The 26,792-nt window shown below is 38.0% G+C and overlaps 1 long non-coding RNA gene across 11 annotated transcripts in view; it reads left to right on the top strand.

Moving 5' to 3' along the window:
• The window catches only part of LOC121073577, a 225,935-nt gene that overhangs the window by 55,787 nt on the left and 143,356 nt on the right, over positions 1–26,792 (top strand). For 10 of the 11 annotated variants that reach the window (XR_005821818.1, XR_005821816.1, XR_005821811.1 and 7 more), the window contains exons 4-6: positions 85–179; positions 12,401–12,510; positions 14,277–14,420. This is a non-coding gene — a long non-coding RNA (uncharacterized LOC121073577). Of the gene's footprint in view, positions 1–84; positions 180–8,588; positions 8,682–12,400; positions 12,511–14,276; positions 14,421–26,792 lie in introns of those variants that run through there. The other variant, XR_005821815.1, reaches the window with a different exon arrangement.

A 26,792-nucleotide genomic window follows, 5' to 3' on the forward strand; every position in this document is an offset into this window, starting at 1 on the left:
CCTGCCTTCTAAACTGTAGACCTCAGACAGTCTTCAGAGCTTTTTGGCCAGTCTGTATATTTGCTCTTTCTTCTGTCCTAACAGAGATCTGTTGACACTGTCCTATTCAAGCAGATGGAAAAAATGATGGCTGTGACAGAAAGGACAAGCTTCTTTCAAGTCTTTTTTTTTTCAATAAGGTAAGAATGAGAAATCATTTCAAATAAAGTCAGCATTTTTTTTATGTTTGAGATGTGGGGGTGGAGGCAACCATGACTGTCCTCAGTTGTGTTTAAAATGCATGAGTAATTTTGGCTGATTTTTTAAGTCAGTCTAGGACAGAATTATGACTTACGAAGGCTTTATGCAAAATCGTTGCATTTTTGAGAAATGTTAAATAATTACATAAATGTAGTCTAAGTTAATACAAAATCTGAAGAGTTTTAGCATTAGAGGGTGGTGTTACCTGTGCTTAATCCCAATGCTTTTGTAGGAGCCAGAATTCACGCTAATGGAATACTCTCATTTGCATGTTCATCACCTTTTACAATATGTCATTTAATATGTTTAATATTTGTTATGCTAAAATAACATTAATTATACAATAATGTTGATGTAAAACTTGTTTCTGTGATGTTACAAAATTTCCTGTGTCATGTAGTTTTGTTGATAGCCATTGCCCAGATAAAATATACTGCACTACTGTAGTCCTCAGGTCTATCTTCATTCCTGTGTGTGACGTGCAGTCACGGTCTGTCGCGTGCCAGGAGGTATGTGTGATGTATCAAGGAACATGATGGGAAAGAGCCACAGCACTGTGCCAGAGCTGGGACCCGTGCTGACCTGCACAGTCTGTTAGGAAGAGAACTTGCTCGTGTGTTATCTTGGCTCCTGTCCGGCCACATCCAGAGGGAACTAGTTTGTCAGTCACTGTTGTTAAGTCATGAAGTCAAGTAAGAAATAGATAATTAGAAGTTGAAAGAATAACAAAAGAAGTCTTCCTTGCCAAAAAGACGGAGCTCTGAGCATTTACAGAAAATTAAGCTTTATAGGTAAATTAAAATTAATGGTATTTCATTTATTTGAAGGGACATCATCAATATCGTTGTCATTACATTATAGCACAGTTATTTTGAAAGAATGTCTTACAAGTTTCTTTAGGTATGCTTTCAGTTCTTGCATAGACTTTAATTTACTAATAACATTTTTGGCATTAACCTGATGTTATTTCACTTAAATACATAAATTCTTATATAGTGCAATTAAAAACATTTTTCCTTAGTGCTTAAGCATAATTTTAAAATCTGAAACTGTGCATTATCATGTTAAAATCTGCAATACAGAAAAAAATTCTAATATTGACAATAACAGAATAAAAAGTCATGAGAAAGAGGGAAATGCACCAGAGAAAAGCTGGGAGAAATGATCTGTGATATAATTTCATATAATTTAATCTATTATTTTTTGACCATGATTAACTGGATAAGAAGCAATGGGCTTGGAATCTCAGAAAACAAAAGCAAAAACATTTCAAGTTATTCATTAGAAACTATTTGTGTCAGAAAGCATGAAAATATGTTGCTGGAAAAGCTGTAGAATCTCTAGTATTTGAGTTATTTAAGAACATGGTAGACACAAATGTGTCAGAATGAAATAAATATAGGCAGCTGGCAAGGGGATAGAATAAATAACCCCTATTTTTTGTCACTGGAAGCTATGAAGGCATTGAAGAAATAAAATGTAAGTACCTGCAATATTTTTAGTTTCACATGGGGAAATACAGGCAAAGACTTTACATGACGTGATGGGAAATTTCTGTGCAGCTCCAAGGCGATTTGTACTGAGATGATTCCTTGGTACTACACATTTAGAGATGAATTTGAGGGGCTCAGTAATGAACAAGAATGGGGATAAATGGAAAAATGTTAATGAAATGTGGGTTTTTCCTTTTCTAAAGCATAATCCACTTTCAACTCACTTAACTCTGTTAAACTCCCTCGAAAATCTCATTCCCCAGCACTGTTTTATAACTGGCTCGTGTAACCTGACTACAGGGAAAGAAAAAGCAGCATTACACTATGGGATTTCTTTTCTGCTATTTTCCACTTCAAAGGATAATTAATTTATTAAGAAGAATTACAGTGGCTGGTGGACTTCCATTGTGGTTAGGTACCACCGATGTGTTTTCAGTCCTATAAACGCCTGTCATGTGCTGGAATCAGAGTTCTTGATCTAAGAAGTTTGAAAACTGGGGAAAGATAGAAATGAGCTGAGTGGTTAAAGACATACCTTTTTACACCTGAGAATTTCAGAAGAGCCTTAAGAGACACAGGCATTAATTTCCTATTCAAATACTGTATAGATTTGAGTGCCTAACATCTTTTGGCAGATGAACCCCAGAGGTTTAGGACTGCTCCATAGTGGAGTGGAAAAGGAACTTGCCCTATTCTCGTACAGTTGGTGTAAGTTTAAATATTTCATAAGCAAATTAAACTGTAATTTCCTTTGGTTGGCAAAGTCACAGGGCCATTCACACGCGCTGCCCTCAGTCAAACCTCCTTCTCACCATCTAGTGTCTGACAATGCTTCATAATGCCTTAAAATTTAAAAGCTCCATTCCAACAGTACTGAGATTTAAGTTTATTAAAAACTCATGTTCATAACTCTACACAAGAATTCATTTCTCTCTTAGGGACAGAAATGAAAAGACTGTGAACCAACTATAAATGTGACTTACTAGCATCATGATAACAATCCATTTTTTTTTGTCCTTACTGTTTCCCTAAGAACAGGTTGGTTTTTCTTTCCCCCCTTTTTTTTTTTTCCACCGTTAAAGAGAAGTGCAGCTGGTGTCAACTGTGTGAGTATTAGTTGAAATTGAAATATTGCCATTTATCAATGCTCATGTCTCAGACCAGTTAGATTGGGACTTCTGGCATGAGTATTTTGAAGGCAACTGCTACCAAATGGAAATCATCTTGTAGTTGACTTTTCACCTCTCAGAACTGAAACATTTTCCATACCAAGTAATATGGTAAAGAAACTACTATGCAACTGAAATATATGGTTCTTGGAGAGTGCTAATGACATTTACACTGGCTGCAGCAACCTCAGGGGTTGATCTTTTGATGTTCTGCTGATAAGATTACCAGCATTTCAATTCTTCAGAGTTTGAAAATAAATCCTTAGAGAAAACAGCTACATCCACAGCATTTTATTCTTAAGTTTGGTAAAGGCCATTATGATGTTAGAGAAAATACTGTTTGTTCATTAAAGTGTTTATCAGGACTGTTATGCCCCTGAGAACTTGAGGAATCTTGTTGATCTGGAATGAACTTTCCTTCCCTGCTCTGTGCCTCCCTTTGGCACAACGTCCCTGAAGGGCCTCTGGAGGCAATGTCATCTACTTAGAGTGTGGTTCTGTGGCATTTTTGGCCTGTAGATTCATGTTAACATTAAGACACCATTTTCTTTGTGCATTAGGCAAAATTCTTGTCTATTGCAGAGGCAGCAATAATGACATGACTATTAAGTGAGGCTAAATGAGCCTGCAGTATGCAGTGGCTTTCACTGCATGGCTACATAGCTGACGGTCAGAATTCAGATGTGGATTTCTTTCAATGGAAAGAAATGTGGTGTATCCAGAGGACATTTTTTTTCCATCGCTGGTGATTTTACTGCAGGTGAATGAAAGGTAGAATTTTAAATACAGATTGAATTAGTTGTTACTATACTCATTTCAACTGGGCTAGTAGCAACAAGCAATTATAAGTGGGCATTTAAAACTGCTAGTGGCCATTTTGATTCACAAATGGTCTGGTAAATAATTTCTTATACAGAAAATGTTCCTGTTAGACTTCAGAAGAAACTGATCCTGAACACCAACACTTCAATATGTAGCCAGAACTCATGAAACTTGTCAAACATTTATATTTTGTGTTGGGGAGAAATGATGACTTAAATCTAAAGGGAGGTGTTTTTAGTTAGATGGTCTGTTAGACTCGCATCAACACAACATCTACAGGTATTTTAAAAGCATCAGCATTAAGCTGATGGGAGAAATTACAGAAGGTGATTTGAGGGTGGTATAAGTAATAGTATGGGAAGAAGCTAATTGAAATAGAAAGATTCTTGAGAGAGGGAGAGTTACTTGCATAGGCACTGGGATACAGGGTTTTCAGCCTGGTGGTTTGCACACTTACTTCGTAGCCACGGTGAACATTTAATTTCCTTTAAGCAAAGCTCAAAGCAGAAAAGAAGAAGCCAAAAGATAAAAGTTCTGTTAGAGTTCATGCCAGAACTGTTACACATCCTATCTTCCCTCTGTATTCCAGAGCCCTGTTATCTTGCTGTTTCTTACATGATCAATATCTTTTACCCTCTACTGCCAGTTCACCCGGTTCAATCCGGCCGATATTTCTGCTCTCAGTTAGGCTTGATAAAACAGCAAGATTTGTTTGTGAAAATGTTAATGATCTATGGCTCCTGTCTGCAAAGGAAAAGGCGTGACCTGCCAGCTTTGTGGCGAGGTATACACCATGCGGAGATGGTTTGTATACCTTTTGAAAAAAGGAGAATTTAGGACTGGTCATTCAGAAAACTTCACTATATGAAAGTACATGAAATATTGGATAGACATGAGGAAAGAGTTCTAGGGTAGAGTCTCAACAGATGTAAATATATGTAGTTTCATTAAAAGACATGCTGATTTTTTCCAGCAAAGTATCTAACCCTGTCTCTGGGGCTGTTTCCTGACATTGGTCTCTCTTTCATTTCCATAGTTTAAAAATCTGTTTTGGATCTCTAGAAGAGGTTAAGAACTATAAAGCTAAAGTAAAGGGTAATTTAGAAATGACTAATAAGAAAATCCATGGATATGGAAGGTTTTCTAAATTATATTTGTTCAAATTATGCTTATGTGAAAGCTTCTGCATGTTGTGGGTTCTGGATCTTCCTCTTCACTTTGTTAGCCAGGAGAACAGCATACAGAGAATCCAGAACTTGGCTACCCCTCTGCATTTCTGTTCTCTGCACTGGGGTGATTTCCTAGAGCTGGTACCAAAGGAGAATCAGGCTAGTTTGCATGGCAGATTAGTTTGCATGGTTGTATTTGGGGATTTTGCCGAACTGCTTGGTTTTGAGTTTTCCTTGTCTTAACAATTTAAATTAAATTTAACTTGAAAACATAAAGTTTGCTTAAGTTATAAATTGCAATTCAGTCTGTTTAGGTGTATTTTGTAATTGATCTCATGTAATCAGAGATCATAATTCACTGAGGACTTTTTAAATACTCTTTTTCACATCCAGGAGAGAGTATCCCAAGAATTCAGGAGGCTGTCATTGCTCAGTTCTACTGAGGATAGCCCACTGGCAAACAGTTTTTTGCACTTAAGCACATTATTAATGTATGGTTTGGTTGTTTACTTTGTATTGCAAGGATATATATATTTTTTTTTCTGTAGAGGATACCCGGAAATTATAACCTATTCCATCCCTCTGTAAATCATGCAAATATCTAAATTTTGTGACTAGCAGAGGTGTGGATTCTCTATAGATAGATAGAGATGGTTACTTGGTGTGTGTAAAAGCATGCCAAAATGATCCTCAGCACCTTGTTATTTTATATTTTAATAACATCTAAGTTTATTTTGATTTTAAAAAATCAAGACAATAGGCTATTAAAACAAATAATAATAAAAATTACCTCACAGTGGTTCTGTAGTAGAAACAATAAAAGCAAGAAATTGCAATTGAAGTAAGATTTACCTGTCTTTCAGACTGATTTTTCTTACAGGTGTAAAAAGATATTACTCTGTTTATGTGAAATTTGAATTTGTTTTAAAGAGCACTACAAATGAGTGCTCAGAGGCCAAGAGTTGAATATACATAAAATGATTTAGTCTGTATTCCAAAATAACCTTCTTTTGTGCTTACATTATTTTCTGCTCTCAAAGAATTGTTGATGCTTTTGTACCTGTAGTTAGAAAGGGAATAGTGATGTGTGATGGTGATAGTATTTTCTGCTAAAATGATAAAGCTTCTGAGAATGATACTTGCTTGCTTTAATACAAGAGTTTTGCATAGGAAGATAGGGTGCAGATGAGATGAGGCTTAATTAAACAATACAGAGAATAATAAAGGTATTAGTAACAGTCTCAGCTGATGAGGAAAAGGCACAAAACAATCTACCGTGCTTTATGTTTCCACAAGACAGTGCTTCATCAGAAATGAAAACAAAATAGAACTGCATCCTGAAAACAAGCAGGGTACTACGGTGCCTAAATTTTAGGCTCCTATTCTTTGGAATATGTAAAGCTGAATCCATACCACACATTCTGATTGCCTTTAAAGAGAGCAGCATATGAATTTAGGCATCCTGAAGTCATGAGGCTGCTCATTTGGATTTATTGGAGGCGGAGTTTGGTAATCGTTTTCCCTTCTGTTTAGAGGTTCGGGAGCCCCCAAATCCTTCCTAAATCCTTGTAGAGATGTGGCCCATTCTCTTTAGTTTTATGTGCATGATGGCCATGAAATACTGAAAGAAGTTGGATATGATAGTGTCATAAAGAGTCTATAAATAGCATTACAGTCTACGTTATGACTCCAGGAGTTGCGGTGCAATTATCTGTGCTGCATGTTGAGTGGAGCAGGAGCGAGAGGAATGAGCTGCTGGGAGAGGAATTCAGGCACAAGGACGATGTAATCAATGTCCGTACATCATCACCACAGATATTTGCAGCTGCATGTCTAGAGGTAGTCTTCTAAACTACAGACTGATCATGTAAAAATGGTTGATTGTGTATTCCTTACTGTACATTAGTATCCTGAATTATCCTTGATGAGAGAGCTACCAGCACTTCATGAGAGAAGCTCTGGACAGTTGGAAATTGGCATGTGCTTGGCCATTACTTTAATCGAGGCCAGAATTTCACTGCATATCTAGCTTGGTAGGGTAATTTAGGTCTTCCATTCTTTGACTCCACTGTCTTGTTTATTTAGGGGCTTAGGGATTTTCTTGTTTCCAGCTGGAAGAATTAAAGTAAATTTCAGTAATCTTTTTCAGCCTTTTCTTTCTCTGTTCTGTAGAGATTTGTGTTCAAAAATTGTCAGTCATTAAAAATCCACATTTCATTTGTGATTGTCATTTAAAATTTTGTCAAAAAATACCTTTGTTTACCATCTCGATGTAATTAGATGCTCTAGGCAGTAAGATAGATGCTGGAATTTTTTTGCTTAGTTCTTTTGAGGTGCAGAGATGGCGCTTGTTGCAAACTCTGTAACTAATCATGCATACTGTACAGTATGTATAATATTATATATATATATATATATACACATATAATAAGCTGTAGTTCTGGAAGAAGCCTGATGGTTTGGGAAATACAAGGGTGAGAGGCACTAAAGAGATCACAAACTACGTAAATCCTATTGCTTTGGGATTTTTTAGGCTATAATTTCAGAGGGCATAGGTTTAAAATTTCAAATGGGAAAGGGATAGGTTGAGAAAAAAAACAACAGCTGCTGGAGCCACTTTTTTCAGTTTGGGGCTTTCTCCTTGTTGACCGTGCAGGGTTCCTCAAGCGCTTTTACTGTGAGGATCAATCTTGAGCAGAAGCATTTTTTCCTAGTAAAATAGATACTAAATTTGAATAAACTGATTTCCTTCTTTCCTAACTTGTATAGGAAGTGCCATTTAGCAAAAGTGGGTATGAAATATAACCGTGTAATAACTGTATCAGGTTGTAGCCAGATCATGAGAACACCAGCTCTGAACTCTGAAGTCAAGACAAATGGATACCTAAATTCCAGAACTTGGTATCACAAATGATTTTGCTTCTAAAAAAATTTACAGAGAGAAGGAGAAAACTCGAAATGGATTAGAAATGTGGCTTCTGAGAAGGACAAAGTAAATGTATAAGTATTGGGGTGGGGTCTTCATATATAAGCTGATTGTAAAACCTGTTAAAGACATCAGTGTAACTTCTCAGTAAAGTCAAGACTGCAAGCAATGACAGATTTTGAAATGTAAAATATGTTATTGTATTGGTGGCGTGTGGCATTGCAGACTGGCTCTGTTCCACGGCTGCCTAGCTGCTCGGCTCTGGAGGTGATTTAAACCAATGCAGAAATAATACTTCCATCTTTTTCCCCCTGCCTCTTAGAAAAACGGAAACTAAAGTAATAGTACTGGGGGAAAAAAAAAAAATCCTTTTGCTCTTTCTCTGTTTTGTCTCAAAGATCAGCCTTTCTGCATGTCAGTTTTCTGTGGCTGATGGAAGTCTTTTCCTCTTATACTACTCTGTGCGTAGAAGTAATAGAACATGACAATAGGGAACAAGTGTCGTGTTTGTTGATGTTGAAGCGTTGTTTCTGTGTAGGGTGCCTTTTGCTTTTGTCATTTTTGTGTGGCTGGGACAAAAACACTTGGAAGCAAAGCCCCTTCCTGGGCGCCCAGCCCCAGGCTGCGTGGCAGCTTGTTGCGCCCGCCAGGCGTGGCCTTTGGCGCCTTCCCGCCCTGCCGTGAGGGGGCGCGTGACGGTGGCTCACGACCAACGTGTTTTTTTTTTTTTTGAAACGGCCATTAACGGCCTGCGGGCACGCGCACCCCTCAGGGGCTTCTCCACAGGGAATGTCGAGGCTCCGAACTCCCTGAAACCATGAGGAAAAGCCTAAGGCTCCCCATAGTTCCTGGCGGTGAAAATGTGAGGAGTCGAGAGCTTTTCTTTCTTACTGCCCTTTTCAATCGTGTAGTGTGTGAATCTGCCCCCTCCTTGGAGACAAGCTGAAGGAGAGCTTCTCTCCCTGCTTTCCTTTTTGTTCTAAGCGCTTGGAAAGTATCTGAGAAGAGACCCAATGAGTATTGCAGAGAGGGTATTTTACCGCAAGTTGGTCAGAAATTATTACCACGTCCAAAATGGGGCTGATGTTGCTTGATGCTACACGTTAAAAAAAGCATGTAAACCTGCTTTTGGAAGTATGTCAGAGGGGTGAGGCTCCTCATGTGGCAATGTTTGTTAAATGGAACAGTCCTGCTCCTCACAGTTCTGCTCCACAGGAGGGGAAAATCTTTTTCAAGTGGTGTGGGATTGAATCAGTGCATAGAAAAACATTTATTTTCAGTCTTTTATAAGGATGTTGTTACTGATAAAGAATAAAACATTTAAAAATCTTAGTAACGTGTTTTCAACAACTGTTATGCCTCTTTCTTGTATGCAGCTGTTTCTCACCTTTAGATATTATTTAGCAGTGCTACAGGTACAAAGTTCCCCAAATACGAGAATCTTTTGTCAAATTTCTTGTAAATTAAGAGAGAAGTTACTGTATAATATAATTCTAAATTCAAAAAAGGAAACTGCTGTAATTTGATTGTGTTGTGTGTTATTCCTGAACAGAAAATGACTTTTTCAGTTTAATTTGAATTATAGTTTTCCTTTTATTTCTTTTGTTTTCCGCTAACCTTAAAAGCTACCTGTGTATCACCTGAACATTGAAACATTTTTGTAAAGGCTTCCCTATTTCAGGGGATATAAGCTATTATTTTAAAGCAAATAGAATTGGATTGCTTATATTGGGTCTTACATTATACAATCATTGTATTACAATGTTTTGAATTGCAAATGTGAGGGAAAGTCTGTTTCTAGGAAATACTTGTTTTGCAACTGTTACCCAGAAGTGTTTTTGTGTGGTTTTGGGGACTTTTTTTTGAAGTAGAGAAAATAAGGGTTGAATAATCAGATTCCATTTGTACATCTATTAAACTCAATGTGGTTGTCTGTTAGTTTTCACACCAGGTGCATGGTTCTTGCTGTTAATGACATAGGGTATAAAAATTCTTCTTTTCATCACTGTTATCTCACCAGTCATATTTAGGCATTTTTTTTCCACAGTTGCCCAGTATTAGAAACCAAGCGTATATATGAGGACAAGAATTATTTAATGTTTTCTAAAATACAAGAATTCTTCAAAACTGCATTTCTCTGCTGGAGTAGGCAGTGATCTTGGGATAATTACAATGATAAGTAATGATTGCTATAGTTCAGGTTATATGGCCCTGGCATTAAGTATGTTTTTATGGTGATAAGAAAATATTCTTGAACAGGAAAACACTCAAGACTGCGAGATAAAAGAGCTATTGTAACAATAACTCTGGTATTAACAGTGTTTTAGTGCTTTAGCAGTCCCATTCAAGGTTTACTTAATGGGACTGCTATTCATTTACTTAAGAAGTAATGCTGATTAGTCTGGTTTTATTCTCTGCTACATTTTCTGTTTTGTTGTTGTGTTTTTTTTTGGTTTTTTTTGTGGTTTTTTTTTGAGTCGTATGAGAGATTCTTTCATGCCTTCTTTTCCCATGTAGGGGTTCATCATTGTCTCAATATGTAGAGTCATTCTTAAAATCTGTTAAAATGCCTTCAGCCTTTGAAACAGCAGGTAGGAGCTGAGGAGAAAAACGAAATTCATACCTAGAGTTTCTAATTAACTACAGGATGTCCGTATGACTAAGATCCCTTGTTGTTCTTAGGGAAGTGATATGCTACCAATTAGATTTCTTTCCCTTTCTTAAAAGCTACTCAGTAAGCACAGTGATAGGCTCTTTGTTGTACAATATTAGATTATATTCCCAAAAGTATAACACAGCTGCTGTATCTGCAGAATTCAGGACTTTAATAAAGATGATTTATACTGTCTTTGACAACAATGAAACCTATTTGGCAAGTACAATAGAATAATATGTCAGAGATTGATTTCTTAATATACTCTGAAAATTTGACTTCTCTTTAATGTATTATTTTACACTAATAGGTTAATACAAGTATCATTCGTACAATTTTGAACTACTTTCCTTCAAAAAGTATTTTAGAACAAAAAAAACTTTATTGATCAGATTTCATTATTTCTGCCTTCTTTTTTATTTCTCCATCCTCAAGCATCTAAGCTTTTATTTTTCCCCTGTCAGAAATAGAAATCAGATGAATTATTTCTGTGGCTTAATTTTAAAACTGTTATTGATGCTGTTTGGAATATTTTGCTACAGTTCATTTGATACTGTGTAGAATAACTTTGTATCACACGTGGGGGGGGAGTGAAACTAAAATTAAGTAGTAGTTAAAAGTTCATTGACTGTACATAACAGCTGCCGTGTTAATGATGATGATTTACAGCTTCCAGCTTCTTCGAGTTTACAGTTACTGAAGTTAGTATCAAGTGTTTTATTTGAAGTCACCCAGGAGATAAGTTACTCAGTATGTACTCAAACATATTTAAGCACCTCTGATAGCTTTTTTTGTGGGTTGCTATCCATCACTGGAAAGCACTCGACAAAAAATTCAGTGTCTTAGAAGGACAGGTTTCCAATAACTATAAGGCTCAAACCAGCATGGAGAAATAGGTGTAGTCTTCAAGACACATGATGTAATTGATTTTTTATTTTATTTTATTTTATTTTTGAGTGGCTTCTTAATGTTAGTTTATGATGCCATGATTTTTCGTCTGCTCTTATTAATTCATTGCATATTGCGATAGCGGAAAAAATAGCAGCACAGGCATTCCCAGCATGTTCCATCTCAGGGTTCTTTTCTACAGTGTTCCGTGCAGAACATCATTCATGAAAAAGATGTTTCTGCTGTCTATGGATGCTCCAAAAGTATAATACCACCTTTGGTACTGTGGTTCAAAAAGTTCCATGTAAACCAAGCTAGGAAGAGGGTTTTAATAACCATGCTTTTTCCATGGTTTTTGTTGTTGTTTTCTAGAAAGTTACTTTGCTATTCTCAGCTTCTTTTTGGTATTTCTGAAGGCACTAGATTTGCCCTAACTAGTGCTATACCCAAAATAAATGTGTGATGATTTTTGTATTTTTTTTTTATCTCACTAGAATTCTTTGTGCTCTAAAAGGGATGTTTGTTTGAAGGCTTTCTGGCAATGGCTTTAAATAATGTTTGGGTGTTTTTCTGTTTCAGATCATTTTCATTAATTATTTAAAATGTTTTGGGTTCCAATTCTGATGAATATATATTGCGTGCAAATGGTGATCTTGGTTTACTCAACTGTTTTGAAAGAGAAGAAATTTTAATTACTTTCTGTAATTAATACAACAGAGGTTAGAAGCATCCAGTTTTCAGCAGATGTTTTTCTAGGTCAAAAATTCATAGGCATATCATTTTTCTTCTCTGTTTTTGAAGATGATTGTTTATAGTGTGACATTTTCTTTGTCTCAGTAAATAAATTACTGTCTATTATATTTTGTTTCTTTCCAGAGGATCTGATGATGACTCTTATCCTGCAGTTTTGCAAATATATAAGCTTTAATATTTAAAAATGAGATTCTCAGGTCATCCGCTGTTATTTCCAGCACAACTGAGTAGGAATGCATATGGGGCTTTATGTGATTTATCTCTCTGTCACTTGTCTGTAGTCTTAGGTGGAATGGCTGTACTACAGTCTCAAGACTGTTTTGAATTGTCCTGAATGACCTAGTCAGCAGAGCGAAAGCGAAGTCCTCTTTGGCTGCAGAAAAGAAAAGAAGTGAAGGTTTGTGGTATCCTCTTGCTGGTGTGTAAGTAATTACCCACTACATAAGTCAGAGGTGGATATGACTCAAGATGTCCTATAGTCCATTTGTCTGCCCTGTCAGTGTCATACTTGGATTAAAATGTCAGTATTACGCAGTATTTTGTAAGTTGTCACTCATAATATCTTTAGCAGGGAGCCCTTAGACTGCTAGAGCAGTTTAAATAACATGGGTACGTTCTGCAAGTGCTAGGTCCTATGCTCGTTTCTATATTAACGTGGCTGGTAATGGCAAAGGAACTGAAGACCTTGTGATTATTTAAGCTTTTCCTTCCAGTGGGCTCTTGAAAACGAGTGTCTTTGATAATATTAAACGTGTTGCTAATGTCCCTTTCTTGTTGAGCACTGGCAAAAATCCCAACTGTCACAGGAGCTTCAGAAGAGGCTGACAGAAGTGCATGCCACCTGAAAGTAGCTATTTAATCTGGGTTAGAATTGTTCACGTACTCTTGTAAACAGCATTAACCTGTTACCAGTGATGAGTCTTACCTGGATGAATATAACGGAGTTCTGAGGCGCTTTTAGAAACATAAAACTGAATATGCTGTTTGAATAACTTTTTTATGTAAACAAACGTCTGTAATGAAGTATATATACCTATATAAGAATACATTTAAGAAGGTGTTTATCATAATTATGAGTAGTAAGATCTCAGCAAAAACACTGCTATATGTGATTTGTATCCTTACAACTCAGCAGCTATAATGAAGCTTTTCTGTGCCAAGCACTAGAATATAAGTTCATATCATGAATTTTAAGGAAAAAGAATGCAACTCCTGCTTTAAACTGTCGGAGAGAATTTTTAACATCCCCAAGTTGTTTTCTTAAAATAGGTTATTATAATAATGCTGTGATTAAATGGTACAATTTTGCTGAAATACACAATTTAGAACACAGTTGTCAGCTTTGGGAATTAATCTTTTAATTTTTGCCCAGGAAAGCCTTGGCACATTTACATATTACACAACTGAGATATATATATGTATTGTTTTAATCATTGCTAGAAAGGTGGTTTAGATGCATCAGAGAATTTACCTATGTACCTGTTATTGCAAGCAGGGTTTAGGACACCCAGGTGTATCTAAAAAAAAAAAAAAGTGTTTTTTGAAAATGATATGCACAAGGACTGGATAGAGAAAATAGTCTAATTCTAGCCTGCGATAGTGATGAGGCCAAAATCTAATCTGTTTTTGTACTAATAAATTGCAGAATACCTTAGCAGAATTTCACTAGACAGTTCACAGACCCTCCATGCACTTTACACAAGATCCACAAATAATTTGTATAAGCTGAATGTGATAAAGTGTATGCTTTATGCTCAGCTGAAGAGATTTAACATGGAACCAAATTATCTCTTCCAGGTGTGACTGGGTAGCCAGTTAGAAACAGCTGCTGGGAACTGTGGTGTGATAGAGCTGAGAGGAGTTTCGAAAAGACCAAAAAAAAAAAAAAAAAGGTCATGCAGCAGTGGTAGGAACAACATGGACAAACTACAAAGGCAGGAAAAAGTGTTCTGTTCTTTGGTTATTGAACAAGAACAAGGAGGGGAGTCCATAATTAAAGGTTCCTTTGTTCTGTGTCACAGGAAATGGGATGTGAGAACTGCAGAGCTAATGGGCTGAGAATTCCTGCGTCCTAAGATTGCAGAGGGACACCATACTGTGTATGTGACCCCTCTGGTCTTCGGGTTATGATTTAATCACAACACTTTTTCCCCCAACTTTCAGGCCCACTTCCTCTGGATGGGAAGACAGATGATCAAGTGACATCTGCACTAAGTCTAGCAGTTCTCACTCAGAGGATTCTTTTGGTGCCTTATCCTTCCTGGATGATGTAAAGATTCTACAGAGAGTGCTAAGAACTTCAAGCAGGTGATTCTGAGAATGTGTGTCAGCCAGTGAAACTTGGACAAGCATATGTATTTGGAAAGTTGTAGGGGCGGCTGCTGAACTACAGAGGCAATTAGTCTGACCAGCTACACAGATCTCAGCATCTTGGAGGTAAGCTGAGGAGAAGCTTCTACTTGTGATTTCGCAGGCTTTGTGTACTAACCCACAGCAAATAGGAAACATAATGCGTGCTTTCTGTAGTGTCTATTTGCCTATAACCTTTGCTCTTTTGTAAAACTTTGTTATGCATAATCTTTACACTGCTAAAGGTCCCTCTTTCTTGAAAAAAAGAAATCTGTTATTTATTCAAAACAATACTCTGTTAATTTCTGAGGCTGTAGGCTCAGTATCACAGGGCAAGAATGACAGGAAAGCTAAGCAAAATTGTAACAGCATAAATCTGTGATGCATTTATTAAAGGCTAGGACAGAAAAAAGAAAACTTTTCCCTTTAATCTGTCTTCCCAAACCTACTGGTGGCTGAGAATACAGTTTGTACTGAGTATGCTTTCTGAAAGGAAAGATGTGCTAGATGCACCCACTGACTTGACAGAAGCAGTAGCAGTTCCTGTGGCTTCAGTAAAGAGTAAGAGAGAGGTGATAAGTAGGGTCTTCCATAGAAAAGGTGTAGCTTAAACTGCGTAAGGAATGACCACAATAAAAAATTGCTTTTATGTTTATAATATAATCAGCCTTTTGCTACTTGCTTTATGGTTATATTAAGTCCTTACTAAGTGTCTTAGTTTAATATCATATATGCTATCTTTATGCTGTGTTTTTGGATTTCATGTGTCATCTCCATACTACGGTGTAAGTATGCATAATCACATCATGATTTTTATGTGAATGATAAATCGCAAGATGAATGGTTTAAAAAGATTGGAAAAAAAAACAAGAAAAATACATTTTGATATAAAGTAGATTGTCCTACAGAAGGTTATGGAGTGGCATAATACAAAATAATTTTAACATTTCTGGGTATGAGGTTTTTAAACAACCACTTCTACAATAACTATATTTTCATGTTCAGTCAGTGCACTGTACTGTGCTGGTACCTTACCTACCCTCACATTTCTTTCCCCGGTGTATCAGCAAGAGCGAGGGGAGGCATCTTTGAGCAAAGTACTTGGGGAAAAAAGGATACTAAAGAAATGATATATGTCACCTTGCCATCATAGGCATGTTCTTTAAAGCTCTGATGCACAACTTACTGAATGTGGGCCATCTATTCAGCCTCTGCAGAATCCCATTGCCTTCTAGAATAGTCAGCTTGGGCACAGTGATGTGACCATAAAGCAAACTTCTGTGCAAAGGCTGGAAATATCACCAGCTGTATTCCATTGCTTTGGTTCTAAGGGCATGAAAATAATGAAAGCTGGAGTAAGTGTAAGCAGTCTAAAAAAAACAACCCACAATGTCAGAGTTTCCCTATATTTAACAAAATATTCTTCCCCTGTATTTCTTGATTCTTCTTTTCTCTTTGTGTATTACTAAACCTAGGCTGAAAGATGAGAGCAAAAAAAATAAAAGGGGGTGCAGAGAAATCAAGCATGGTTTTTCTACTTAAAATGAATGAAAAGGCTCTCGATGACTTCGGTGGGTGCATCTCTGTTTGTACTTTGCTTTCAAATAAGTGTGCCTTTGAAGCAAATCTGATCACCACCACTTACCGTGCTCTGGTTTGCATTATGCAGTGATCTTAGACAAACTGAGTTTCTGTTGTGCTAGGTTGAACCGAAGGATGCATTCCAGAAGTATGCCTGGTGCACACAAACCTCAAATCAACATTTAGACCAAGAGATAAGAGAAGGGCTGATCTGGAAAAAAATAAAAATAAATTTAACAGATGTAATGTGGATGCGCAGTTCTATGTGCAGCTGTTTCATATTATAAGCCTTCTCCTGCTAGGCCACAATATTTGTGAATACAGACGTGAGCCATGAATGCAGGATTGGCCTATGTATCCTTGTTGAAAGGTACTATTCTTTTTGATGCTTTAGCAGCTTCTTAAGAAAACGGTGAGTGTTGTGATGGCTTATAGAAATTGGGAGCAATTCAGTCCAGTTTTAATTTGAAATTGAAGTCATCAAAAGGAAGGAAGTACCTGAAATTAATTTGAAACTGTAATTCATCTTCTAAGTTTAAAAATATTGTAGATGATAATTTAGAGGTTCCTTGTCTGGAAGTGTTATTACCAAGCACCATCAATGTGCTTGAATGGTTAAAATGTAAAAATGTTGGATAATAGGACTTTTTCTGCATTCATGTCTTTGCAGGATTGATTTACCATCACAAATCAAATATTCTGCTTAGAGTTAAGTAGCTAGGCTGGATTTGCCTTCTTTCTGTTTCTTTAATTACATCTTTATTCAGTTATGGAGGGGGCTTATAAATAAGTTTCAAAGTTGGACAGCTATCTTTTATGACAGGAAACTGGAAGAGATATATGGTATATGTTTTTATGCATTAAATGAGTTTTGTGCAGTCTTACAGCATATGACCTAATTGTGATCACTTAAAATTTATTATTAGTGATCTCAATTTATTAGAGATAATGGTAAAAAAAATCAAGGGCATAAAAAGACATCACATAGCATGTGTTTGCTCATTAGATATGACAGTAACTCTGCTGGGGAAATTAATATTGATACGTATATTGAAACAGAAATACACAGGAGAGGAACAGAGGCTGAGTGCTGTTCTTTGCCAGTGTTAATGATGAGAAGATAAAACATGAATGCGTATTGACTACAACTTCCCATACACTAAGTATGTTTCATTTCTTGGTAGGTTCTCCATGTACCATTTGAATTCCCTGAGACAAATGGCGTTACCAGTAATATTCCCATGCTCATGTACTTTCTTGCACTACTTGATATAGTTGATGCAATAAAGCCTTCAGAATGGAGTCATTTTTCCTAGCTACGATTATACTACAAACTTTGTGAGATATGCTGCAGCCTATGCAGACTTCATAGTGTACATGAAGGCAGGGGCACTCAATATACATATTGGGCATTACGCAAATGCCTCCATTTTTCTGGCTTTATTTGTGGGGTACGCAAATCTGTGTCACTGTTGCTGTTTCTGGTAGCAAGCCAGCAGTTCTTGTTTACCAGGCAGGAGTAGGGCAGGAGGCTGTTTTGCCAAATGTATACTTTTTATTGTTTAGCTCTTAATTCAGAGAATTTAGAGCTGTACTAAATTGTACATTTTAGTTGCATTTTAAAAGTATTTGCGTATATTTTGACCTAGTGAGTTTCTTTTACCACTGTACTCTCACTTCTTGGCCTGTTACCTCCAGCTGAGTACCTCTGAAGTGTTTGTACGCTAACATGTGCAGCATGGGGATTAAACAGGAGGAATTGGAAACCTGTGTGCAGTTGAAGTGCTGTTGCCTTATTGGGATCATAGAGAGGTGGTGAGATTAGGTTACATGACTGCAGTGCTGTGGTGTATGGACCCAGGCTGTGGGGGAAGGACAGGCCAGGAAGGTGAGCAGGGGAAGGTGCTGTTGATGTGAGAGCAGCTGGAATATGTGGTGCTGTGCCTAGGGGGGCAGGGTCATGAGCCAGCTGGAAGTTAATGGTTTAGGATTAGGGGTAAACCAATGTGGGTGACAGTGTGATGGGTGTTAGCTACAGACTCTCTGACCAAGAAAACATAGGACATGACATTTTCCTTAGAGTGGAAGAAGCCACACATTTGCAGGCCATACTCCTTGCAGGGCTCTTTAACCTCCTTGTCATCTTCTGGAAGATCAATACAACAGGACACAAGAAATCCAACTGGTCTCATGGCTTCAGTGACCATGAAATGGTGGAGTTCAGGATCGTCAGAGGAGGGAGCAAGGCAAATAGCAGGATCACAACCACTGATCTCAAGAAACCAGTCTGGCCTGTTGAGAGATTTACATGGAACAATCCCATGGGATATGTTCCTGAATAGAAGAGAGGCCTGGGAGAGCTGGTTTTTTTTTTTTTTTTTTTTTTTTTTCCCCCCCCCCTCAAGAATCATGTCCTCCAAGCTCAAGAATCATAGAATATCCCGAGTTGGAAGGGACCCATAAGGATCATCAAGTCCAACTCCTGGCACCACACAGGTCTGCCCAAAAGTTTAGACCTGTGACTAAGCGCACAGTCCAATCGCTTCTTAAATTCAGACAGGCTTGGTGCAGTGACTACTTCACTGGGGAGCCTGTTCCAGTATGCAACCACCCTCTCGGTGAAGAACCTCTTCCTGATGTCCAGCCTAAACTTCCCCTGCCTCAGCTTAACACCGTTCCCGCGGATCCTGTCACTGGTGATAACGGAGAATAGGTCCCCTGCCTCTCCACTCCCCCTCGCGAGGAAGTTGTAGACCGCGATGAGGTCCCCCTTCAGCCTCCTCTTCTCCAGGCTGAACAGGCCCAGTGACCTCATCCGCTCCCCATATGTCTTCCCCTCTAGGCCCTTCACCATCTTCGTCGCCCTCCTCTGGACACTCTCCAACAGTTTAATGTCCTTTTTGTACTGTGGTGCCCAGAACTGCACACAGTACTCGAGGTGAGGCCGCACCAGTGCAGAGTAGAGCGGGACAATCACTTCCCTCGACCGACTAGCAATGCCATGCTTGATGCATCCCAGTATACAGTTGGCCCTCCTGGCTGCCAGGGCACACTGCTGGCTCATATTCAACTTGCTGTCAACCACAACCCCCAGATCCCTCTCTGCGGGGCTGCTCTCCAGCGTCTCGTCGCCCAGTTTGTATGTATAGCCAGGGTTGTCCCATCCCAGGTGCAGGATCCAGCCCTTGAATGGTCCGCGCTGACATGTAGGGTATTGAGCAGAGGTGGCAGAAGACCTTTCCGGATGAGCAAGAAGGTTCTGACAAAATGTAAACATGAAAAGGAAACCCATAAGGTGGAAGCAGGGTTATGTCACCTGGAAGGAGTACAGAGACAGCCCAACTATGGTTAAATCTGGCAAAAGACCTGAAGGGCAACAAGAAAAGTTTCTGTAGGCTTGCCAGAAGCAAAAGGAAAGAGTAAGGTGGATGTGATCCCACTGCTGAATAGGCTAGGGGACCTGGCAACAAAGGACATGGAAGAGGTTGAGATTGTCACTGCCTTCTTCATCTCAAGTTCTAAGAGTAAGATTCAGAAATTCCTGGAAGATGCTCAAAACCTGACTGCACATGGACCTGAACAGTCAGATCAAGCTGCCCCTGCTTTGAGCAGGGGAGTTGGTCAGTTGGTCTAGACAATTTCCAGAGGTCCTTTCCAACCTCGATGGTTCTGTGATTTGGCTGCTTATGAGAAGCATGATGAAATAATAGCATGAAGTATAGGTAGTTGTAGAATCAAACTTACAGACTGGCCACAGCTGTGGAGAGAGGTAAAAAAAAATGCTGAGGGGCAGATTTAGTTGCATAAAGCCTGCTTGGTTTTAAACATAAAATGTCTCAATAATTAAGAACAGTAAGTATGTTACGAATCAGTGATATAATGAGCATCTTGTCTGGTTACTGCCTATACGGACAAGTGCTTCATCTGCATTGGGATTCTCCAGGAGAACAGCACATGGGACACTGCTGATATAGTTTCCTTTCATGTCAGTTTCTTTACTTTGTTCTTAGTTCTGTCCTTCTGAAACTTGGATCAGATATAAGCAACTCCCATTACAAAAGTTCCCATAGCAACATCACTTAGGAATTATGAATAAACTGCGTGCCATCAGCAGATTCCTAGTTTAGATGCAGCTGTGCTGACTGCTGTTTTTGCTGGCTTAGTTTATGGTAGTTGGGAGCATAGGAGCTTCAGCTATCTACACCAACAGAAGAAAACCTCTTTTAATATGCGTGGTACCTCCAGCAGAAGGACCTGTTGCTTTAGCTATACTGCTGTAGCTGTTAGGAATCAAAACTTGATCAGTGCAGGAGGTCTCTAGGATTTTAAGTGCCTTGAAGTGTAAGGAATATAGATCTCTTTTGCCCTGTGTTCATGTATGTGAGAAACAAAGTTGTGTTTTTGCAACAGAAAGTGTTTTTGCAGTGAGATTTTTCTCACATGTAGTACCTTTAGGACCGTGGAGGACCTGGCTTCTGTGCTCTAAAGTGGTACTTCTAACAACACATGCTGGTTACATGCAAAAAAATGTTTTAGTAGTGAGTAGAAACAATCTTCTGTCCCCTCACTTTTATCAGATGATGATCTATGACCCGAAAGGTCACAGCAGTCGATCAGAGCCACTACACTATTGACGCACCAGTTCCCTGGATATGAGGATCTGAATAAAAAGCTGCGAGTATCTTTTTTTTTTTTATTTATTTAACTTGGTATAGAAAAATTGTTCCTAGCCCAAAATTAATTGCCAACAGGTTTGTTTTTGCCTTTCAGGTTTGTTCATAAGCAGTAGCCAGAAACTTAAGCCTTCCTCTAATATTCATTCTTGCATTCCTCTTATTATTGGGTTATAGGTCCTTATATCCTTACCCCCTAAAAGCAGAAGCTGTACTCTTTGCAGGTCACTGGCAAACAGTGAGCCTTAATTATTTTAAGCATAGGTAAGGATGGTGAAATAAAACCTATTTTTTCTGTATCTGCTTTTTGAACATTATGACCAGGATGTTTTTTCCTCTCCACTAGGCAAGAAAGCGGAAATTAAGCAAACAGCTGAAAATTTCTACTTTAGCAGCATAACCAAGTCTTTGTTACCATTATCCTCTCTGCAGCAGATTCTAAGGGGCATGCGTAGTCTTTTGCTACTTCTTTATTGGTGTCACAACCAGTCTAATTCAAGAAGTTCATATTTTTTTGTAACTTAAGCTGCTGGAATAGTAATGGAGTATATGCTTTCTTATGATCGAAGGGGTATAGATCAATGAGATGGCTCAAAATTAGTTTCACAGAAATAGCAGAGGAGTGTTTAGTGTGTAAAAATTTCTATTTTTCTTGTAGGGTAATACTGCCTCTTAGCAGTACCTGGCTTACTAATGGTAAGTTTGAGACCCCTCTGATAACACATTTGAATGCTCCGATTCTTATTTATGTATTTTTAACAGAAGCTACTTTCATGCTGTATGGTTAAGGTCATCAGATAGTACTCAAATTCATGATTTATGTGAAGTTCTCCTATAAGGTCAGGTTAGCAGGGTCCATAGGAATGTTTGTTTGAGGACAGATATTTTGTGCATTTGGAGAATGGAAAAATTACTCAGTGTCTCCCTTTTTCATTCTGTTAGTCTTTTATAAACAACTCTAATGATCTAACTTTACATGTCTATCAGTATCCTAATAAACTGAAGGAATAAGCACTCTGCAAAACAGATTCTGGTATCTTTTTAACACAGAATGGAGTTAAATGAAAATTTCTTGTTGTTTATACTGGCATTGTTTTCTGGTTTGAGGATTGCCATCTCTGGCTCACATCATCAGTTTCTGCAGAAGAGAAAACAAGTCATTCTCAAAAGAAGCCTGTGAACTCCAGGTCAATGTAGTTAGTTCTGCTGGCAACAGGAGGAGAAAGCTATGGCTCAGCTGTGGGAATAGAGGGAAAGGTGTCATAAATTTTTATATTGTCCTTCAGCATCCAAGTGTATAATAATCTCTAGAAATTTCTTGGTAATTACTCTAAAGTAGCCTGTGAAGGCAATTTGAATTGAGTACTGTCATGTCAAAAAGGGAGCTATAATAGGGAGAGAAAATATTTGCCTGTATGTTTATGTACATGTCCACACACGGGTGTGCATGCTGTAGTTGCCTCAAGTGTACTTGTGTAGTGTAGATACCATCAGCTTTGGTACAGTTACAAGGACTGTTTGTTTATTCTGATTATTGCCAGGGTAGACAGAGGCCTCTAGTGCTGCCAAAAGAGTTATTTTCAAAGCAAGCAGTATTCACTCTGCTTAGATGTTGGTGACCTCTCCTCTGCTAATGTTCAACTTCTCCAGATAAGCCTGGAGTTACCTGGAAGTCAAGGGAAATGCAGAAGTATTAGTGATGAAAACTGAATGTAGTTTCTACCTTTGCTAATGAATTACATAAACATGGCTTTCTCCTGAGCAGGCGAATGAGGTATAAATTATTTTGGATAGTGTTCCTAAAATGAACACAGGAGTTTGCAATATTTTATGGAGGTAGTAAAAATTAAGGAGGCATTGTATGAGGTGCCTATCAATCTATCACCTTCTAGCTGTGAGATAAGTGTGTGCATTTGACAAGAATCTTTCCTACTGGCTTACTCTGGTCAAGGAAAGACAATGATTTGAAGCCCCTCAGCAGAGGATACATTTATGCCATATGAATGTCATACTAGTTATCCATTTCATGTTGGGAATTTAATTACCAGAATGTGGACTTTCAGAAGACAAAGTATATACAAATCTCTCTTGTGGGAGAGAAATTGTTTTTACTTACACTGAAATTTTCAAATGTTAGAAGTTGTTCTGTATGGTAAAAGAGCTCTGTATGTTTCATTTGTTTCCAATACATTTTATTATTTAATAGAGTTCTTTTTATAGACATGCTCTATAATTTATTACTATATAGTGGGAGCATATATTAGATTTTGTAGTTGAAGTAACATGGATACTTAATTTTAGAATAAGAGAGTAAATTCAGAAGTAAGCATGGCCATAGAGTTTCTGTAGTAAGTTTACGTTAACAAACAGATTTTTCTTAAACCCAAGAAATGGTTTATGATTTGGTAGTGGCCTGTGGCAGCTGGTGCCACTCGTTCCAAAGGAAATGATGGCAAATGGAGAGGAAGATGCATACCAGTCTCCTGTAGTGCAGTTGCTGCCTCGTGTATTCACAAAGATACGTAATGCTAATGCAGGCAAATAGGCTGCAGAGATAGCTATTGTCCATCTACTGTTCTCTAACTAAATGATAAAATTGAGTAAGAAAGAGTCATCTAGGTAGAAAAGCAATCAGTTCAAGACAGTATAGTAGTCATATGGGGGCAGAGGGGAGGACATCAGAAAAGGTCAGCTAAGAATCTTGCAGGGAATTGTAATAATGGCATTATAAAATCCCTTATCTCAAACGCACTTCAGGTTTATTCCTGAGGACCTCATTCAACCGTTACACACAAAAAAAATTTTTAGCCAAAAAAAAAAGTTTTTGGATAGTGTCAGTTCAGCTTGTAAGAGCGGAAGAGCTCATGCATAGATACCAGTCATTTGCTCTTCTGCCCTGAGGTTCTAGCACTGTGTCATTGATTATTGTAGGCTTCAAATGGGCAAAAGCCTGGTTGGCTCTACCTGGCTGCGTTTCATCTGTTTTCCATAATTTTGTTTTGGTAAAATACAAAGAAAGTAGAGCTAATTATGACAGACTAAATGTGCAAATGTAGAAAGTGAGTATTTTGGTCTAATTTGGAACGTACTTTTCAAAATGAAAATGTGTAGTGAATTGGCTAGCTATTGGGTAAGTCCTTTTAGGCATGTGGGAGCAGTGCCGTCGCTGGTATAGGACTGCATGGCACAGGTGACACTCCAGCTGGGAAACATTTATTGCACAAGTAGTTTGGACTGCAGGGAAAGTGTAAAGACTGCACGCTACTGGAATGCTGAAGGAAGGACCACTAGAGCATGCTGCTGTCCTTCCCCATTTCCTGCTTCCTGATTAGTGCCTGGAGCGAGCCCCTTGAATCAAAATGTAGGCCAAAGCAAGGTTGATTTGACTTCCCATGTGACCCAGAGAAGCATTCAGACTATACTACAATATATGGGTCCATGATTGCTTTCTACTTTGTTTCAGTCAAGCACAGCTCTCAAGAAATAAAGCACCTACACCATAGTAAGTTGTAATGGCATTATGCCTGGGAATTTACCTTATGCTTCAGCCCTCAGTTACTTAGCCTGAGAAGTGTGTACTGGCTGTATATGATTATATAACATACTTCATAAAAGAAAATCTCTGAAGAGGAATTACGAAGGTATAAGTAGACTGCTGCTGTATTGGAAACAATTTTCTAGATGGACCTCTGTATCAGTGGAGGGCCATTGTGAAGTATAAAGTGGAGTGGTTTGTCTCCAAGCTGTATGTTAAAGCAAGAGCTGCCTTTCTGAAAATGTACTAAAAGTAACCCTTTGTGCTGAATTTCAAAAGCACTTGATCTCGGCTCAATGCTGATCCTATTCAAGTTTGTGGCAACAGGACCAGCCCAGCAGTGAACTGTTCTGGAGTTATTCACCACCACCTCCCAAGCTTCCAGCACTGTGTTACAGAGAGAAGTCCTTTGTCTGTAGAGGAGTGCTAGGCAGCTGTTAGTTCTTATACGTCCTGAGTTCTTTTTAGAACTTTAATAATCGATAACTGTAATTCACCCTTAATTCTGCTGCACATAAACCATTCAAGCTGTGCTCTAGCAGTTTATGCCATTGTTGGAGTCATACAGTGAATTACAACCTTTGTTCAGTGAGCAGGACGGCTGGTAGCTAGCTCTGTAGTTTACTTCTTGGAATTTTATATTTAATAGGATTATAAACAGATGTTTTTTAATATTGGAGAAAAATCAATCCAAACTTTTGGAAACTTTGTTCTCACTTGAGCCTTTTGTAATCACTGTATAAACTATACTTGTTTCTGTCATCTAAATTGAAAGAGAAAGAAGTGCTGTGGCAACCATATTTAATCCTTAAATTAAAGGAGAGGACAATGAAAAGTAAGAATAAGTGGTTTCTAAAACCTTAAGACAGCCTGTGAATTTTACAAGTGAATAATTGAATACCTTTTCTCCTTGACGGCCAAATGCTTCTTGCGTAATCTCTGTTTTCATGTGGACCCATAATAGGATCCCTTGTGAGTCATGTAGGGTCTTACTTTCTGGTTTTGTTGTTTATTTTAATCAGTTTTCATATATAATGACTTCTCTTTTGTTTCCAGCTGCTTCAACTGACCAGCTACCAGAACGTAAAGTAGCACTAACACAAGATCTCTTTATCACTGTGATCTTTACCACTCAACCTACTCAAGTGGCCCACCTATAAGATAAAACTTGTTGTAGACAATGCTTAAGAAATGTTCCCCCTATCTTTTCCATACTACAGGGTGGGTCTGTCTGCTACATATGCACTCATGCTCTCTATTGCAAGCAGGTGCTCTCTCTCCCTCCATTTCTGACTTATGTTTGTCAGAAAATTTGTAAATGCAGTGAAAGAGTTTAGATACCTAATTTAGGTACCTAATTCCTTTTCAGAATTGTCTTCCATGCCTCAGTGTTTCTATTTCCCCTTTAACCCAGATACAGTTTTAAAAACGGACTAAGCTTTCGTTTTGGTTTTTGGTGGAAATTTCCATGTGTAAGAATTAGTTTATTGTCTCTGTCACTTTAAATAAATTGGACTTTTAAATTTAGAATATTGCCATTTATTTTTAATATGTAAGATAGTGTGCTTTGTGAATGAGAAACCATGGCTTTTAATTACTCTAGTATTTGTTTAATTTCCTAGTAATCACTACAGCAAATTCTGATGGATCATAGCATTTTTGCTTTTCTTTCTTTTTTTACCTTATCTCCTGTGTTTGAGTTAGTAATGTGTTATTTTGCTTTCTGCACTGTCATTCTGGAGTTCTCATCCATGTGGTGATATTGGCAGGATTTATGAGTAACTGGCACTGTGTCTTAAGGAAAATGGGGTTGTAATATGTTTTGAAATAGTATCATCACGTCTTAAGAGATACGTAAAATGATGCCATGAAGTGCTTTGGTGGGCCCTGATGTAAAACTCTTAAAAATGTGAACAAAAAGAAGAGAGGACCTGCTATGATCAGAGTGTATGTATATGCAGTGCAAAGGGTACAGTCCAGGAGCCAATTTATAAAATTTATAGTCAGTCACTGAATGTGTTTGAAATAATGAATTCAAGGAGAGGGCATAAAACCATTAAGACTAGAAACCGAGTGAGGATTTTTCCTTATCTACTGTCAGGTCTTTCCATATGAAAGCAGTAGAAGCTTTGGCAGGGGGTTTGGACTAGATGATCTTCAGAGGTCCCTTCCAACCCCAGCCATTCTGTGGTTCTGTTATATAAATTAGATTGTCATAGTCTCACTAAAGACACCATGAATGGTGCATTTCAAGGAGATCCCCAAAGCACCACTTCAGCTACTTGTGGAATGGCCATGTAGTGCAATGATGTCATTAGAAATTGAGCCCCCAAAGAGATGCATGACTCAACTTTTAAGCACTTGAGGTTTATGCAGTCCAGAAAACACCTTCAAACTAAACAGCAATGTTTGTCATTTATATTTCTCTACTAGATCTTGGAAGAATATTCCATGATTTTATATACTAGTAGAGAAGGTAATATTCTTATTGTGCCTCTTTAGCTACAATATAGAAGAGGCTGACAAGTGTAGGGAGCTATA

Source organism: Cygnus olor, chromosome 7, assembly GCF_009769625.2.
Source record: "Cygnus olor isolate bCygOlo1 chromosome 7, bCygOlo1.pri.v2, whole genome shotgun sequence".
NCBI lineage: Eukaryota > Metazoa > Chordata > Aves > Anseriformes > Anatidae > Cygnus > Cygnus olor.